The 19,532-nt window shown below is 47.2% G+C and overlaps 1 protein-coding gene and 1 long non-coding RNA gene across 3 annotated transcripts in view; one reads left to right on the top strand and one right to left on the bottom strand.

Annotated features, from left to right (window-relative positions):
- The window catches only part of LOC114113172 (uncharacterized), a 262,429-nt gene that overhangs the window by 14,887 nt on the left and 228,010 nt on the right, over positions 1–19,532 (bottom strand). Inside the window, exon 4 of the long non-coding RNA XR_003588207.3 lies at positions 6,568–6,708. This is a non-coding gene — a long non-coding RNA (uncharacterized LOC114113172). The remainder of the gene's footprint in view (positions 1–6,567; positions 6,709–19,532) is intronic.
- The window catches only part of NGF (nerve growth factor), a 56,220-nt gene that overhangs the window by 1,217 nt on the left and 35,471 nt on the right, over positions 1–19,532 (top strand). The gene's annotated exons all lie outside the window — the stretch shown is intronic.

Genomic DNA, 19,532 nt, shown 5'->3' with positions numbered 1-19,532 from the left:
AGGCTGGTTTTTCCAAGTTGTTCCAGGTTGGAAGTTGTAACAGTTTGTCGGATAATTTATGGGTGTTTCATGCATTAAAGTGTATTACTGCAAAGCCTTTGGGTGCTATGGGTATTAAGGAAAACTTAGTGCACGTTCCCAGCTGGAAACCAAAATAGGACTCTCCTGGGTATCTCTGCCCCCTCTGTCATCTGAGGCCAATGGAAATCCTGGAGAAAAGGCACTTGATTAATTGTTCTGGCTCCATCCTCTGGGCGCACCCACTACAGTGCCAACCGCCCCCACCCCGTTCCCCACACATGCACGGCCAACTACATTCTTAAATTCAGAAAGGGCAGGGGCAGACCCACCAGTATCTTCTCTCCAGGGTCTTCAGACTCTTGAAGCAGTCGCTTGAGTCTGCCGGAGGGGACTGTTTCTCCTTTTCAGTGTGGTGCCGAAGGACGACGGCCGCTGGGCCCTGCCAGCCCTTCTTGCGCAGTGTTTGCTATTTCCTATCCAATGTCTGAAACTTTCCCCTTCTGAAGACCCACTGAACAAGGACTCCATTTGGTCAGGAAGGGTCTCTTTTGTGGCGAAGTCATAGGTCAGCCTGGGCAACCCGAATGTCAATCCACCACGGTCAGTGTTCCCGGACATTGAGGTAGCTGAGGACTGGGGTTGGAGGGTGAGTGAGAGCGGTCTGGGGTCTGAGGCTGGCCCTGCTGGTGTTGACTCAGAGAGGAAATGAATGTTGCTCAGACTCTGGTCCTTGAAGGGGGTTGGGATTAACATCACATGCCACCAAAATCCTCCCCAGGCTTTTGCCAATGTTTTTGTGCAGGTAGGGAAAAAGGGCAACCTTGAAGGGAAAAGTGTTAGGAGGCACCAAGGGAAATGGGGAACCACGGTCTCGGGGACTGGGGACACAGGTATGGATAGGACTGTAGAAGCATCTCAGAGGATTTTATAGCAGCTGCTAGCGCCATGCCATCCCTGGACAGCCATCTCACCCTAAAACTCCCCAGACCCACGAGAGAATTGGAAAATTGGCTCCACTCGGGGCAGCCATCCTAGTACTAGGGACTTCCCATATCCTTAACCTTTGTCCACAAGTGGGGTTCTCACCTTCTCCTACTTCCCACCACAGATCTACTCAACCTGGAGGGGCAGAAGGAGCAGGGAATGAGGCTTCACACGCTCCTCTTCCAGAGAAAAATCTGCGCAGTGTCCAGGAAGGGGGCCCCAGCTGCCGACATCAGCAGGGAGGGTAGGGCACGGCAGGGCAGGGCTGGAGCCCGAGGGAAGTTTCTCATCATTGCTGAGATTAAACTGATGAGAAAATCACACAACTTTCCTTTTAAATGAGTGCTGAGCACTTCGGCTGCACATTCATGGAGTGCCTTATTTCAGTGGCAACTCCACTGGAGCCACAGAAAATGACACTCTGCCCTCAGCAGGCGGTGGAAGGCTTGCTGAGGACTCATATAAAGTCTGGATATCTATGAGCAAACAACCCACGTTCCCAGAGGGTTTCTCTTTCTTTGACTGGCACCTCTGAACTTGCAAACCATCAACTAAACTGTCAGCTCCTAGGCTCAGCCAGTCCTGAGAACTCAACTCTGGGCCAGTTTCACAGAACAGCATTCTGTGGCCTCTAGCAAGTAAAGGAAGAGGGAAAGACCCTTCCCCAATCCATTGCCAAGGACCTTGCTTCCTGACAGTGGGGAGATGGTTAACATCCAATCTCCAAACAGTAACAAAATCGAGATGGCCCTGAGGCAGAAACGCAGCTGGAGAAGCTGAGGCTTTGTGGTCATTGACCTTTTGGCTGGTTATGCATAGGGATGGAATTGTCCTATTTAAGCCAAGATGATAGACCTTGAGCCACAAAATTTAGCCAAGACCAGAACAGTGAAATCACATAATAAAAAAAGATTTTATGCTTCATGGGTTTTTCATTACTCTTCTATGGGTTGGTTACCTTACACGTTTTGGAGGAATTCCTAGAGGTTGTTTGCCTCAAGAGAAATTATACTGAAATGATCTCTTAATGTTTCTCTCCTGTATTTTGGGTAAACTTCTTGTGGTAGTTTTTGAGTTGTAAGACAGAAGGGAAAATAACTTTGTGATCTTGAGCGAGTCACTAAACTTCGCAGCCTTCACTTTCCCAATCTATGGGAGAAGGGTAGTGTATTAATAGTGTTTCTCAATGGGGCTGTTGGCACTTGGAGAAGATTCTTGGTTAAGGGTGACTTATTTCTGTAATGCTGGAAGTTGAGTATTCCTGCCCCACCTGCCAAAATGACAGAAATGGTGACAACCCAAAATCCCCTCTCCCCCATGGAAGGCTAAATGCTTATTAAAAGGGAAATACTGCTCCCAGTTGAGAACTCTGTTGGCAGTTACCAATAAGGGCCTTTCTTTCAGGCTTTATGGTCGGGCCATCTTCTACTTAATCACTGAATTGGGGCTTCAGAGAGCCAGCCCTGGGCTTCATCCTCCAAGAGCCAGCGTATCAGGGCTCAGGAAACTCAGTGCTGTGGTCCTGCCAGGCATCATCCTTTGCTTTTGTCAGTGGAGTGTGACTACAAATGGCCCACATGAAAAGCAAACCAGAAAGAGTTGGGGGGAAGGGACCGGTGGTATTAGAGCATGGCGGCTTCCTTCTCTGCCATATGCCATTAAAAATACCGGCAGCCTGCCTGCCCCGGGTGTCCACAGCACTGGGAGGAAATCCTTCTCTCCTTTACTAAATGGATCACGCTGTAGCACCAGGAGGTTGCTTCTCTGCATGAGAGAGCGAGGAAGCAGAGCCCTCCCCAGCACTGACAACACTTAATACAACGTGGGCACATGTTGATATCAAATTAATACAACCGTGCCCAAGCTGTGAGAGTAAATGGGAATCAATAACGTGACATTTAATTGAAAAAGTAAGCTAGCAATGTACACTGGAGGGATGGTGCATATAGCACTGGGCTTATTCTCACTTATCCTTACCTCTGCCACAAGGTCTCACTGGATGACAAGAAATAGGGCCATTTGGGTTATTCATAGTGTAAAGGGCTAAAACGAATAATTTCTTTGGAGGCTTTTATTGCTTGCTACCCACTCCCAAACCCCTGGCGTAGGGAATGGCAACCCATTCCAGTATTCTTGTCCTGGGAAATCCCATGGACAGAGGAACCTGGTGGGCTACAGTCCATGAGGTTGCAAAAGAGTTGGACACGACTTTGCAACTAAACAACAGCAACACCCCCAAGTTGCTGAAGAGGGAAAGCTACCAAAGAAGTAGAACTGGCAGGGTTCGTAGTTGATTCCTAATGAGGACACAAAAAGAAGAAAAGGACATCAGAGATGTAAGGAGATTCCCAGATGGACTGAGACTAGCCTGGTGATGCAATCTGTCAAGTAGGACTAGCAACAATGCTTTTTGAATTGCCCAAGTTTGGCCAACCTCTTTCACACGCGGAAAATCTTTCTATTAGTAGTAGTATTAGTCAGTCAGACAGTCAGGGTTTCCCTGAAAATTCCCCACTGGGGTAAGCAGATGGAGAGGTTTTGGCACTGCCTGCGGTGGCCTCTGCAGGTGGAGAGCGCTGCAAGTGGAATGATCTGGCTCTGAAGTCAGTGAGGATGAACAGCCCAGGCTTCCCCCAGAAGCTGTTCCATACTAAGGGCAGTTAAAATCCACTGCTACAGAATAGGCTCCCAGTAACCACAAAGTATGTGCTACTTGGTACACAGATGGACTGATTTTCCCATTTCCTTTGGCTGTCCCCTCAGTAGCCAGGTTGGTGGAATATATCATCTGTCTGAACACCACACACATTCCCAAGTGAGCCCATGGAGGGCTGCCTGCTGGAAACCATGAGAGCTCAGCCCAGGTCCAGAGAGGGAGGTACTGTCTAAGTCCCTAGTCACTGTGGATCTGGCGCGGGGTTAAAGTGACTTGCATTTCTCACTTGTCCAGTCTAGTGAAACACCAGCCCGTGTTTGGACCCGAGCAGACCTGGCTTGGGAAAGATCCCCTGGAGAAGCGCACAGCAACCCATTCTAGTATTTTTGCCTGGAGAATCCCCACAGGCAGAGGAGCCTGGCAGGCTACAGTCCTTGGGGTCTCAAAGAGTCAGACATGACTGAGCGACTAAGCGCAGCCCAGCACAGACCTGGCTTGGAGGTTAGCACGCTAGGGTGCCATCTCATCCTTGTCAATAACCAGGTATTGAGCCTCCATGCTGTATGGGAGGTGCTGAGGCAGGCAGACTCCCTTTGGACTGTTCAAAAGAAGGATCAGTCATGCTCCTGAAGGCTGCTGGACTAAGGAAGCAGGGAGGAGAGAGATGAGCACCAGGAAAGCAGAGATGCAGGAGGGCGTCTCTTGTACCTGGTGTACCTCTTCTGCGAAACAGAGGGAACAGTAGGACCTGCTGTGTTGGGCTGGGCACCTCAAGCGGGGTGATATTGGTGGGATACCAGCACAGGCCTGGCACACAGTTGAGCAGGCACTCAACAAACACGAATTCTTTTCTGTCGTTCTCTCCCTCAGTGGTACTGATCTGAGGTATGCTTTTCACTTCAGATTGAGCAACATTATTTTTGCATTTTTTTATGCCTCTGTATGTGTAAAGCTTTGCTGCCCTGGGAGAAGAAATCTTTCTGGAAGCATCAACTCTTCTCTAGGAATTTACCCACCTTCATTTTGACTTTCTATAATTAACATTTTCACTGGGAGAGAATTTTAACCAAACATTTCATCTTCTGAACTACCTCGGCCTCATAATATCAGAATGAAAGGAAACTCAGAGATATTCTCCTGTGATTTTCTTTCAGAGGCAAACTTCTCAGACTTGTATCTCAGAGATGTTATGTAATGCTCTCTAAATAAGGCATTTCTTGAGAATGGCCATTTGTACTGGCAGCTTTAAGAATGTTTTGGTTCCTTACCCCACATAACAACTTCTCCCTCCAACAACTCATTTCCTTAGGATTTTATGTGTCTTATCAAGTTCACAAGAGAAGGAAGAGGAGGAAGTGAAATTTTCTATGTCAGCCGGGCATTCATGCTCTCCCACCCCAAGGGTCAGTGGCTGGGCAGCTGTTGCTAAATAGCATATAACCTGTGGTTAAAGGGGAAACAGTCCCCACCCTGGGAAGGCAACATCAGGCCATGGATGGATCTGCCTTCTTCCAATGAGCATCTTGATCAATATGCTAACCAAGGGCCTGGGCCCTGTGGAGAGTCATAATAAATATAAATTCTGCCCAAGGAGCTTGCTCTCAAATCAAAATATAAATGGCTTCAGAGGCTCATCAGATAATATAAATTAGGTAAGACTTAGGCTGGTGGGGGCTGCAGAGAACTAGAGAGGGTATGCCCCATCAGAAAAGGACAAACAATCTATTGCTTTGCAGGTTTGTAGACCCAATGTGACCAGATCTTCCAACTTTTCCAAGAATTCAAACTTTGTGCTTGAGTGTATAGATCCTTCACTTTTCAAAGCATTCATGCAGATCAACAAAGCCAGCCTGCAGTTTCATCTTATTATCCAGATAGACACACTTGGAGAAATTGAGAGCAGTATGAAAATGGAAACTAGCTGAAGAAGTTCCCATCAACTCTGAGAGGCCTGAATGACCAGTGTCCCCTAGGAAGGCTTCCTAGGGGAAAGGAATGTCCTGCAGGCAGGCAGGATTGTATAAAAGCAGCCCTGGCATAAAACAGAACCAGCTTCAGACCCAATCTCTGTCTCTTATCGGCCCTGTAGCCACATAATGACTCTAAGCCTCAGTTTCCTCATCTGTAAAAGGGACTCATAATGCGAGTCTCAGAGGACAGTTGCGAGGGTGAGACGAAGGAGGGCTGGAAAGCCCTTACTTAATCCAGAGCTTGGAACATTGGCGGTACCCAGTGAGCCTGAGTTCTGTCCTAATGGTGGGCAGGTGGGGTTTAGCCAGTCCAGAGGGCATGAAGGACGAGAAACATGAAGAAGGGCCATTCACTGGCCCTTTGTGAGCTTTGTGAACAGTGGCTTTCCGAGGACTTGGGCTTCAATTGCTTTTCCTGTCCCCAGAGAAGGACAGTGTGTGTAGGCTGTTTTTCTCCCCTCCTGCCCTCTTCCCGCTTCTCCCCAAGGCCCGAGACTGCGTTCCCACTTGCTCTATCAGAATCCCACACTTTAAAAACCTGACCTGGGCCAACAGCAGAAAAACAGAACTCTACTCCATAAGAAGGAAAAGTACTCCGGGAGGCTGTATAGACACGCATGGCAAATATTCAAGGAATTCTTAGGAATAAAAAAAAATTTATAAATCTGGATTTTTGCATGAGGCCATCACAGGAACATGTTTTCTCAATTAGCATGCACATTGTTTGGAGTGAAGTCACTGAGTCCACGGCTCCTCAGGCTGACTTGTGCTGAAGCCACCTGATCAGGACTTTACTTTCCATGATCGAAATCTGATTCGATCAACCCTGTCCCTGCCCCTAGCTGCTGAAACAAAATCACCCCAAATTTAAACCAGGGTGGAGACATATGCAGTCCACTGCAAAGCAATCAAATTTCGGATCCTGGGTGTACTCACCCACAACTGAGAAAGACAACACTACTCTTGATGATGGGAGTGACAGTCTTCACAGACCCTTGCGTTGTTCTTTTCCTTGGGCACTTATTGTTAGATGGTGGCTGTGCATGGTCCCGTCAGAGCAGATGTGTCCTGTAAGTTCTGAAAGCAGAGAAAATAGTTTCTTTTGCGAAAGCATGCATCAATTGCTTAAAATATTACTAGTTGGTGCCTGAGATCAGCGATTATGTTTTCTGGATGGTTTCCTGGACTGACTCTTTTCCAAGCGAACGGCTTTGTCAGATATTTGTAATTTCTGAAATATTTGATTAATGATGTCCCCTCACCAGAGGGATGGTCCAGGGTACATGATTAGCAGCTTGCTTCAGAAACAGAGATACAGCCCAGCATTCATAGGGATCAAGCAAGACGCTGAAAAAATTTCAAACCCACTGTCATAGAATAAAGTAAGGGAAAATGGTTTTCAAACTACAGGTTGGGACCTATTAGGGAGATGAGAAATCAATTAAGTGGTACAACTTTTTTTTTTTTTTAAAGAAAGAAATAGAGTAAAATTTTTAAAAATCAACATGCATTGCATGGAACAAAGGGAAATATGTGTGAAAACTTTGTTTTAATTGTATATATGTTTACACAATATGTGTGCAAACTGGATCATGAAGGAAAATGTATTTTTTCACTATGAGTCATGGTTAAAAAAGTTGAAAAGCTCTTGGCACAGACAACAGCATGGTTTAGAAAAGGGCATCGCTCTGAAGCCAGACAAGCTTGGGGTTAAGTCCCAGCTCTGTGATTCCTAGCTGTATGATCTTAGGGAACTTAAGTTCTCTAAGCATCAGTTTCCTAATTTGCAAGGTCAGACTAATTGCCTCCTCACAGGGCTATTGTGTAGATTAAACGACAGAGATGTATGAAGTGCTTGGTACTGGGTCTGCCGTCAAGGAGACCTCAGTAAGCAGGAGGCACTTCAGGCATCAATGGCCTTCTCCTTTCCCCTCTGCCTACTCCTTCTTCATCTTCTTTCGGACTACTCCACCTCATTAGGATGATGACCTCCCTAAATGTTTTTGTCCCTGAGATCTCTGGCAAGCCTAGCAAAGAAACAATAGCATGGTATGTTGTCTGTATCCCTACCTTTCTACCCTCTTTCTTCTTTCATGTTGGCAGAGGCATCTTTCTGTGATTCTGTTCCCTGGACATCATCATGACAGTAGTTGTCCCAAGGGCCCAAGACATCCCCCTCCCTGTCACTGAGAACCATCAGCGGGGTATCACAGCATCACAGCCTTGCCCGGCCTTGTGACCGGGACAAATTCTTTGGTCTTAATGTGGTGGTACAGTGACTCTGGAAGGAGCTTCTGTTCCCACAAATCACATCCTTTCCTTCTCAGTATATTTTTATAAGGACAACAGGGCTAAGATACTATTAAAATGTTGACATTGTCAAATTCTTAAGAAGTCCCTGCCCAGAGCAGGGAGCCTAACATTTTCTTGTGAGCGAGGCTCCAGGCTGCCCCAGTATGGAGGATTTCAATTTCTCTCCTGCTATAAACAGCTTACAGGCTCCTAGTGTGGGCCTTGGAGCTGACGGCTTCAGGTAAGCCAAACCCTAATCCTGACTCCAGCCCTCAACCTGGCCCAGTCTGTCACTGACCCCAGACCTCCCCTCTCCAGCTGAGGGCTCGCGGAAGAATGACCCACACCAGGGGCCACAAAGGTGACATGGCCCCATTTTCTTGAGAGCCTGGCTAATGCAGTCCCCTGAGGACAGATCAGCCATGACAAACTGCCGCCTCTTTGTTCAGGCGGAAGCTTCACCTTCTCCCTCTTGTGTTCCCCGTGCTCCCCTGGGGCTCATTCCAGTGCTCTCTCTGTAAAATGCAACTTCCCACCCCCACCGGGGCCCCATTTTCACCACTCAGATTCAAAGAGGATTATCAGTGACATCTCCTCAAATGCTGAATTCCTGTCCAGACCAAAGATTTAATGCTCCTTTCTAGGCAGTTTTTTTTCCAGGCAGTTAAGACATCTCTATTTGAGGTTGCAGGGCAGAGGGCCTTAAGGGGAGAAAGTGGGCGTGTTATAATTTTCATCTCTGTAAGAGTCTTCTGTACCACAACTCATCCCACCATCCCCTGTAAAATTCATGCCATCAGGCCAGTTACACATGTTAACATTTATAGGGACTTCCCCGGCAGTCCAGTGGTTAAGACTTCACCTTCTGATGCAGGGGCTGCATTTTGCATCCCTGGTTGGGAAGCTGAGATCCCACATGCCTCGCGGCCAAAGAACCAAAAGAGAAAACAGAAACAATATGGTAGCAAATTCAATAAAGACTTTAAAAATGGTCCGCATCAAAAAATCTTTAAAAACATAATAACATTTAGAGCAGAAGGGAGACATTTGTCACAGCATATTCAGCCCCTTGCTCCTTAAGCAGGTGGATGATATTGAGTGAAGCATCGGGATGTTGACCAGATCATTAACAAAGCAGCTAAGAGGCTGTTAAATCCATCACTGTTGGACCTGAGTTGTTGTTGTTTAGGAAAAAGCAGAGGCTGACTTACATTTTCTGTGCCCAAAAGGGGAGGGAAAAAAAGCATATTTCCACCCTTTCTGAAACTTGCATTGACAAATGGAATCAATTGTCCCAGAACATGACACACCACCAGGAATGTTTCTTATGCATGAAATGAATTACCTTTCTTTTCATCTGAGTTCAAGGGTATTGCATCTGTCCTTATGCGGGGAAAGTGTGAACACTTAGAAATGTTTTCATTTTCTTTTTTGAGGAGGTCGGACACCAAAACCTGACTCCAGATTTCACACCCATGCATCAGCATCTCCATTTCCATTTATCTTGGAAATGAAAGAAAATATTCTGGGAGTGGAACTTTTGAGTGTTGTTTTGAATTTTTCTAAAAAAGAGTGGAACTTGTCAGAAACTAGAGGGCTTAATAAAGCAACAAATATTATTTGTTGTAGGTTATTTTTAAATCACCTTTATGACTAAGCATAACAAAAGTAATTTTAAGTTGGCGCAGTACACGGAATATCCACATTCTACTCATTTTCACTTCTTTAATGATTATGAACCAGAATTATGACTGGCAACACTCATGCTTGTGAAGATTCCAGAAACCTGTCTGAAGCTTATTTCTTTTATGGATTGGGAAAGCTGTTATGTAAGAAAGAAAAATGGTTGTCAGATATAGATTATTTCTTTCAGCTCTGTCATACTGAGAGCTAGGAGAATGGGGATTTATTTCTGGGTCAGCTTCTGAGCTGTGTGACTTGGACAAATCACAGAGCCTCTCTGAGCCTCTGTTTCTTAATCTGTAAAATGAGAATAATAAGTTTGCCCCTGGATACTGGAACGGCTTTCTGCCTTGAATACGGTTGCCAGCGGGGGAGACACTTTGACTGTAGGTATAAGAGGTGAGATGTGAGAACCCTGGAAAAGGACTTTGAGACTCCAGGCTCCAGTGTCGGCTCTACCCTGAGTTAAGTGAGGGACCTTGACCGTCACTGGCTCTGTGTGTGCCATCCCAGCTCCCCCCTGCCCATCTCAAATGCAGTACCAGATGTGAAAGCACTTCACATAATCCTGGGAAGAAACAAGCTGCTCCTGCCACGGTGGGAACAGAGGCCTATGCCAGGCACTGAGCGGGCCCCTGCGAGGCGGGGGCCAAGGGCACCGTGGAAAGAGCATTGATTTGGAATCAGACTCTCCAAAGCTGCAGGCCCAGGAGTGGGGCTGAAAACACATGTGACCAGGGCAAGTTCCTGCAGCTCTCCAATTTCTAGTTTCCTCGGCTGTGAAATGGGGCTAGTAGCACTTACCTCTTGATGTAAAGATTAAACAACGTGACTCCTGCTAAGTCCTTGGCTTGTCCAAAACTTGGCTTTATAGTGGTCCTTGGCACTAATCATGGATGAGTACCCGAGGGGCTCTCTGCTTAGCTGGTGACCTGGCTGAGGACAGTCCAAGGCAGATGTGGTTGCAGGATGCTTCCTAATGGCCCCTCTGTCTCCTCTGCCAGCTTTTCCTTCCCCTGACCTCTAAATATAGGAGTTCCTGGGGCTCAGCCCAGGGTCCTTTCTTATCTGTATTCCTCTCTTCCTAGATGGTCTGTCTCAGCCTCTCCAGGCATTAAATAGGTTCTACAACTTCTGGATGTCTGTTTCCAGTCTGGCCCTCTCCCCCGGGCTCCAGGCTCTCAGGTTCTATCGCCATGTCTGCTTGGACATCTAATGGACATCTCAGATTTAGAGTTGTTGACCCCTGAACTACTCTTTTCCAAGTCTAATTTTAGTCTTCCCTATTTTAGTCAATGATGTCATTATTCCCAGCTGCTCAGACCCCAAATCAGGAAATTAACCTTGATTAGACCTTCCTCATCACCTTTATTTTTTTCTCATTCACTTATTCATGTTTATTAATTCAACAAACATTCTACAATGTTCTTTCTGCTAGTTTATAAGAACATAACTAGAAACAGTGTATGGTTTCTTCCTTGGAGAAGCTTACTCTTAAGCCGACTTGGGCTTCCCTGGTGGCTCAGAGGTTAAAGCATCTGCCTGCAATGCAGGAGACCTGGGTTCGATCCCTGGGTCGGGAAGATCCCCTGGAGAAGGAAATGGCAACCCACTCCAGTATTCTTGCCTGGACCTATATTCTCTATGGTTCTTGGCCTATTTAGCCAAACAAGCTGAAAGTGAAAGTCTCTCAGTTTTGTCCAAGTCTTTGCAACCCTATGGACTGTAGCCTGCCAGGTTCTTCTGTCTGTGAAATTCTCCAGGCCAGAATATTGTAGTGGGTAGCTGATCCCTTCTCCAGGGAATCTTCTCAATCCAGGGATCAAACTCAGGTCTCCCACATTGCAGGCAGATTCTTTACCGCCTGAGCCACCAGGGAAGCCCATTCAAACAACCCAGTGCTTTCTAACACTGCTGGGTCAGTTTCTTCTGCACAGAAAAGTGAATCATTCATACGTACACACTTATCCCCTCTTCTTTGGATTTCCTGCCCATTCAGGTCACCACAGAGCACCAGGCAGAGGTCCCTGTGCTGTACAGCAGTTCTCACTAATTATCTGTTTTACGCATAGTAGCTCATCACCTTTTCTATTCAGTCCACCAGCAAGTCTTCTTGCTTTCAAACTGAATACTGAACCTGGGCACTTCTCGCATCCCACTACTGCCTCTTAGTCCAAATTACCATCTCTCAGCCAGATTACTACAGAGACTTCCTCCTGGATTCTCTGCCTCCACTCGTGTTCCCTACAACCTTTTAACCTAACAGCAGAGTGCCCTTTTAAAGATGTAAATCACGTCACATTATTTCCTAGCTCTTAACCCTCCAATTACATGTAGAATAACATCCATACTCTGGGCATGGCCTTATTTCAGTGGTTCTTAACCCAGGGGACACTTGGAAACATCAAAAATGACAAACACATGATTGTCACGCGTGGAGAGAATAGGGGGCTGATACCAGCATCGAGCTGGCAGAGTCCAGGGATACAGCTAAGCATACTGCAATGCACAGGACAGCACCCAACAACAAAGAGTTATTTGGCTCCAAATGTCAGAAAGGTGAAGTGGAGAATGCATGTGTGATCTGGACCCTGACCCTCCCTCCAGTATCCTGTGTGGCAGCCTCACAGAACTTCTTGTTGTATCTGCAACACGTCATTCTTGATACCATCCTGGGCCTTTGCACCTGCGGTTCCTTCTGTCTGGAACACTTCCACCCACAGATCTTCACATAGTCAGCTTTTGATCATCATTTAGTTCTGTTTGGGTGTCACGTCTCTTGAGCGCTGTAACTCAATACATCTATCCCCACTCCACCAAACCCTGCCACGGTAGACTCTCCCCCCTTACCCTACTCTATTTATGTCATAATACTTAGTTTTATTATTTGTTTTTTTTGTTTGTTTGTTTATTATTTGACTCCTCTACAGGAATGTGAGAATGGGGACAGAGCCATTGTTGTGTTCATCAAGGGCTTCATCACATATAGGAGCTCAAGAAGTATTCGTTGAGTGAATGAATGAATGGTTGATGCGTATGAGACAGACAGCGATTACTACAGAAGATTAGGAAAGGAGACCATCAGTGGGATCCGGCTTGTGGGGGAAGGCTTCCTAGAGGGCTGTTTTGCCAGTTTGTGGGGTCCCCACCTGTTCAGCTAAGCTGGCCCCAAATGGAGCAGGGCATTGGAAGCTTGGCCTCCTCTGAAGCATGAATATACCTGGGAGCACCTCTTATAGATTAGAGCCGGCTGTGGACTTTAATATTCAATAGGAGAGGGAGCAAAGTTGGAGAGCTCAGGGGTCTTAGATGTATGCTTGAAGAGAGGAGCCAGAAAAGAGAGGCAAATGGGAGAAAGGCAGGAGCAGGAAGGAGAAATCTAGGCTCAAGTTGGTTCAGATCAGGAACAGAGGTCAGTATAGAGGGAGGGAGGAGGTAGGGGAAAGGGGAAGAGAGGACATCTTCAGGGGAAAGTCTCTAAGTAGCTCATCCCGAAGGGCTGACTGTATTAATAGTTTCTGGAGAAGAAACTGGAAGTTCTTCTGCTATCAGTTTTCCAGGAGCCAAGTGAGGCAACTGTTGAGTTGGGCCTAATAAGCTAGAAAGGCCAGTAAAGGGTAGAATCAGATTTCACAGGCAGAGACTGCGCCCTGAATAAACATTGTACTGCCCCATGTATCATGAAATACTACATAAGATAATTATGAAAATCGTGGCTCCAGGATAGTCTTAATTTCTAACATTCTGACCCATTGCCAAACATTGTTCCTGTGCCTCAATTAAAAAAAGCAAACCCACAAAGCCACCTGTGATGATGTACAATCTGTGTGCAGCACATCCAGGTGATGAGAGCGTGCCCCTTGCCCCAGGTTGGCCTCCCCATGATGCCGCACAATAAGGATGTTAACGTCCAGTTCTTGAGAGGAGTGGGTTCAGATCGTGGATTGTTTTTCCAGGGTCTCAGGAGTCCAGAGTCTGTAGATTATAGAGCCTTTGAGGAGGGGAATGCTTGGTCCCAGGTACACAGCTTCACTCATCCTCACGTCTCCTCCAAGTGACACATGGTCAGGGTCTGTGCCCTCGGGGCTACCTCAGGACACTTACTCATAACTGGTTCATTCTGCTGCCTGGATACTTCTGAGGGTATGACTACAGGGGATTAGCCAGCCAACACCTTATTTTATGAGTCTGTTAATGTAGGTTTAAAGTAATACACCTCAGATGTAGACAGCTTACTCCAACCTACCAAAAATATCATTAGGAACATTTACAAGGTCTAAAGAGTGATTTAATGGTGATGAAATTCAGATGCGTTGCATCGCCCTAATGTCGAATTTAGCCCTGACTCAGTCCATAGAAATACGGATTTCCCGCAGACACACTCTCATAGCCTTCTGGGTCCCATGTGCCTCGCGGAGCTAGGGTGATGAGCTTGTCTGTCACACAGCCTCAGAAGTCATAAGACACCCCTGACCATCTCTGCCCTGCTTCTCCAGGGAGCCGCTGACACTCAGCTTTGACTTCTTGGTCACACAGCCTTTCTGCCAACTTGTTGCTGGAGCTCTCTTCCATCATTACGTGTCCTTGGTCTACAGGGGTGTGATGCTCTCAAACTTCTACTCCATCAAAAGGTGACCTCTGACCCTTCACTCACGCTGGAGATACATGGCTGACAAAGACTCAGACGGATGCTTATCCCAGGGGCAGACGCTCTCAGCGGCCATCAAATTCCCTTGGTCAGAAGGCAGCGAACCACTCACAGACAACAGAGCAAGCAAAAGGAGAGCCCTGGCCCTTTTTCCTGCTCATTGTGTCACTTCACATACATTACAAAAACTCTCTTTGATTCCTGGTTTCCTGAACTGTAAAATTGGAATAATAACAGTATTTCCTTTGTAAGGTCTTCCCTGGTGGTTCACACGGTAGAGAATCTGGAACCCTGGGTTCAATATCTGGGTCAGGAAGATCCCCTGGAGAAGGGAATGGCAACCTACTCCAATGTTCTTGCCTGGAGAATTCCACGGACAGAGGAGCCTGGCGGAACTGTAAATTTGGAATAATAACAATACCTCCTTTATAAAGCAGTAGCTAAATGAGAGCGTATATGTAATAGCACAGTACTTGGCACCTAAAAGCTCTTCAACAAACGGCAACTACTCACATTATTTTATTAAAATCTTGGAAAGTAACATTTCAGGCTTCAGTCAATGACTCATGGAAATATTCTGAAACTTAAGGTCTTTGTGAAGTGAGAGGAGAAGGGGATGGAGTCTAAACCACTGGGAGAAAATCCCTAGCCGAGGAAGGCAGAAGTTCAACCTCGTGGTGTCACTGTGGCTACTATTCAGTTGTGGAGGTGAGCCTCAGCTAAGCCATCTGTCAAACGGGAGTAATAAAGTTGCGGTGATGATTAAATATAATAATGCGACAATAATGCTTATAGATGGTTAACACAGCACCATGCACTTGAGGCTCAAAAGGTTTACCCTTCTTGTCACAGCTTTTGTTATCACAGCCTGTCTTTTCCATGCCAGGTCCTCTCTCAACTCTTTACTCAGGTCAAGCTTATATATAGACACATGCAACCTAAGACTATTCCAGGATTTAGGCTGGAGCAGCCTTCCCCCATGTGCAAGGGGCTGTCCCTGTCTCAGGGCGTTTACAGCCAGCTGAAAGTCACTCCCTCAGATTTCGGGGATCTGCTCCTCCCTGCCACCACGTGGCTTCATCATGAGGAAAGGCGATGCCATGCTCTGCATGGACGGGGCCAGCTCCTTTCCTTCCTTACAGGGCTTTGGAGGTGGTGCCCCTTGGCTCTCCGTTCATCTCTGGGATGGTCACAAAAGCAAGGGGCCTGTAGCCCTTGAAATGAATTTCTGCAGCAATCAGGAAAAGGGCCCAGAGTTTTTTAAAAATAGTTTTAATATATTTCTATTTATTTCTTTATGACTATGCTGGGTCTTTGTTCCTGCACAGGCTTTTCTCTACTCTTGGCAAGTGGGGGCTCCCCTCTCGTTGTGATGTGCAGGCTTCTCATTGAGGTGGCTTCTTTTATTGTGGAGCATGGGCTTTAGGCATGAGGGTTTCAGTAGTTGTGGTGTGTGGGCTCAGCTCCCAGACTCTAGAGCACAGACTCAATAGTTGTGGGGCCCGAGCTTAGTTGCTCCACAGTATGTGGGATCTTCCCGGATGAGGGATCAAATCCTTGTCTCCTGTGTTGGCGGGAGGATTCTTTATTGGTGAGCCACCAGGGAAGTCCAGGGCCCAGAATTTAGCTTTTGCCATTCTTCTTGGCAGAAAGTGCTAGACTGGGACAGAAAAGAAATCCCAGAGACAAGGGTCCTTTAGCTTTCTTGGACTCAAGGGGAAATAAATTTTAAGCTGCCTCATTTATGATCAAAGCTACCAAAATTTATAAAATGTCCTGAGGATGTTTCTGCCCATGTGTTCCTGGGCAAACCTATAAAAGTGGAGGAACATTTTGGTCCCCACAAACTTGGTGATTAGGACTAACTCTTACTGCCAAGGTGAGGTCTGCTTAAAGCTAACTGTTCAGCAGGTGTCACTGGGTTATCTCTGCACTGTTCAGGGCTTTAGCAGGATATAAGGATGTTTAAGACTTGGACCTGCCTACAAGGGACTTAGGAACTTATTGGAAGTTCTTACTTTGTTTTAATTCCAAGGAAACCTTCAGCCTTTGGGAAAAAGAATCACTGGGATGAATCAAATTCCACAGGGCTGGCTGTCATATGGATTCCTCTATGACCCAGTGGCCTCGGACACGAAAAGGAAATGGAAACGTTTAATTATGAGATTTTCTTCTCCCTTTTCTCAGGCTTCCGTTGTCTGCCCCTGTCTACCCTCCACACCACACATACACACGCACACACACACACACGTAAACACAGATGCACAGGCACTTATAACCACCGCCCCACACACACCCCACACACACACACAAAAGTGGAGACATTGCTGAAGCAGCTGCCAACATTCAAAAGCTGCACTACATTTCGGACTTTAATATCCATAAACTCCTAGCATCAAAAGAATCATGCAAACTCATGCAGTCTTTATATATAGATACACGTTTTTAAAAGAAGGGAGAGAAAAGCCAGAAAGCTAGCAGGTGAAGTGTCTTGTCTAAAATCAGGGTTAGCAGGCAAGCCCAGCTCAGGTCTTAGCTCATTTCTTTTTCTCACTCTTTCATCAGCTATTTCATAAGCACCAACTTTGTGCTAGGAGCTGTGTGAGGCACCTGTGATTCCAGGTGGATGAAACCTGTACAAAGTTCCTCCCTCCTAGGGCTACAGATCAGACAGGAAGACAGCGGCAAGAAACAGAAACGAATGAGCAGTTTCCACTCCGAGTTCTCATATGAAAGATCCATGTGCCATCATAGAGGGGGGGTCCTAGGAAGGCAGGGGAGGTTCCTGGGGAAAGGCATGATTCATTTGCAATCTGAAAGGCAGGCAGGAGAAAGAGAAGGAGGGATGTTCCCCAGATGAAGGGAAGTCTTCCTACCTCATCCAGGAAGCATATTTTTGACAGTGGTGTGCGGGAGTTGGGCTCAAGCAGGCTCACACCTGCTCCACTGCAAACTTCTCTTCCCAACTTCACGCTCAGTGAAGTCACACTAGTATCTTGCTATTGGCTGTGGTGGGAGTATTTACACCCCAGAAAGCAGAAGATGCTACAAATCCAGGTCCCTTTCCTTTGGAGAACCATCTTCACCAAGATGGTTCTACATTCCACCTGCTTCCTGCTGTGGGCATCGCAAACCCTGCCCTTTAAGCCAAACGCCTGTCCCCTGACTGCAGAGTCTCTACCAAGAGCCTGTTCCCAGAAAGACACTGTCAACAAGTGACTGAGGCCTTGGGGCTGTTTATATCAGACCCTGGGCCATCTGGCTTTTAAGAAAGAGCCTGTTCTTGTGGTCTTCGTCACCCCCTTGCCATCTAATGATATTTATCAACCACCCACGCCTGCCCAGTGCTGCATGAGACACTTGGCAGGCAGATCTCAATCAGGCTGTGACCCCTCAGGAATTCGGAGCCTGGCTAAGGCTGCTAGGCTGACATTGTTCTTCCTTAATATAACTCAGGCTGCTGGGGGCACAAGAACCAGGGGCTGAAAGCCCAGCTGAGGGCATGAGGTTAGGAGATGGCACCACTACTGTTTTCCCCAGTCTGCTTCTAGGTACAGGAATCACCAAGTGAGTGCAGGTCAGAGTTCACAGAATATATGATTTGGTGACGTTTTTAAAAGTCAATCAATTCTCCCATCCTTGTACCCTCCAGTGTCCTCCCAGTTTTATAAAGGGATTTGCCAGAAGAAAAAGTGAGTTTTGAGTTCTTAACAAAGACTGGCAGGAAGGCAGGTGGACATCACTAAGGGGATGTTTTGCAGTGGAAGTACCTTTGTTCCCAAGGTGTGTGTGCGTGTGTGTGTGTGTGTGTGTGTGGTGTCTGCTGTGCATACAGAATACAGGGGAACAAACAGTGGCTGTGGATGGCAGTGCAGGTGCAGACGAGGAGGTTGAGCAGGGCTGTGAGATGGGGAATCTTGAAGAAAAATACTGACCATAGGGTCTGGTTGGGAAAAGAAGCTGGACACTCTATTTGATTGCTTCTGATCATCTTCCAGCTCCTGGATGGGAGCCTGTGATGATCACACTTGGCTCATGTTGGAGAAGGCACCCTTTGTGCTGTGGAAACTCAGCCATTTTACTAGCTTAATCTCTAGTCAGATGCAAAAGCTGGGTGACACCAACCAGTGAGTCTGGCTAGGAGTCTACCCAGAGCCAGGCATGAATATGCAAGGACCAACTTATGGGGTCCTATGAAGCCACTCAACATTATCTTCCCATGGCCCGTTGTGGGCATCAGCCACTCAGGGGACTGTGAGTCTCCAGCTGCTGCCAAGTCGCTTCAGTCGTGTCCGACTCTGTGCGACCCCAGAGACGGCAGCCCACCAGGCTCCCCCGTCCCTGGGGTTCTCCAGCAGGCTTCCCTTAAAAGCAAAACCCAAAGTGATCAGGGCAGCATTACTGATACCCGGTCTTGAATCTGATTATCTGATTGGCAAACTGCACACGCAGGGCAGCAGGGGCTGTGCTGAGGGATGGAGGCTCCCCAAACGGGCTGAAGCTGGCAGACCAGCAGGTGGACCACCAGGGTGGCAGAGACATGGTGATACTGGAGTGGGGGCTGTCTGTGGGTGCTCTGTATTTAGAGCATGGAGGAGAGGATGAAGGAGAGAGGGTGGCTAGAGGTCAAAGAAGATGTGCCAAAGGAGGTTGGCACAGGGTGAGCTGCCCACAGTGATGCAGACAAGAGGCAGGTGGATGGGAAGACTGCTCCTGGTTGCCAGGCAGAGGAGCTGCATCCCCTCCCTATCCATCTTCTGCCACTGATCTGGAGGCCAGGGTACCTACTGGCCCTTCTGGCAATGTGCAGTAATTCCAGGGTCCTGGCCCAGATCTCATGAGTCAGTGAGGAAGTCCAGAGGGGAGTCCTATGCACCCATCAGTAGAGGGGCTGTAGGCATGCAGGTTGTGTCCTGTATCACAGCAGTCCCCAACCTTTTGGGCACCAGGAAGTGGTTTCGTGGAAGACAATTTTTTCCGTGGACTTAGTGAGGGTGGATGGTTTGGGGATGATTCAAGTGCATCGCATTTATTGTGTACTTTATTTCTATTATTATTACATCAGCTCCACCTCAGATCATCAGGCATTAGATCCTGGAGGCTGGGGACCCCTGCTGTATCAGGCATCCAGCTTAGGTGGTGAATGGAGACTCATCTTCCACTGATTCACACAAAAGCTCCACATGATCAGGGTGCAACCTGCCCATGCGAAGTCCCCTTGGGTCCTAGAAGAGAGGCCAGAGAGAGGATGGGAAGCCCAGAGAAGGGGAAAGTTGTG

This window comes from Ovis aries, chromosome 1 (assembly GCF_016772045.2).
Source record: "Ovis aries strain OAR_USU_Benz2616 breed Rambouillet chromosome 1, ARS-UI_Ramb_v3.0, whole genome shotgun sequence".
Classification (NCBI taxonomy): Eukaryota; Metazoa; Chordata; class Mammalia; order Artiodactyla; family Bovidae; genus Ovis; species Ovis aries.
Note: the sequence above shows the minus strand (reverse complement) of the source record. Positions and strands in the feature narration are given on the sequence as shown.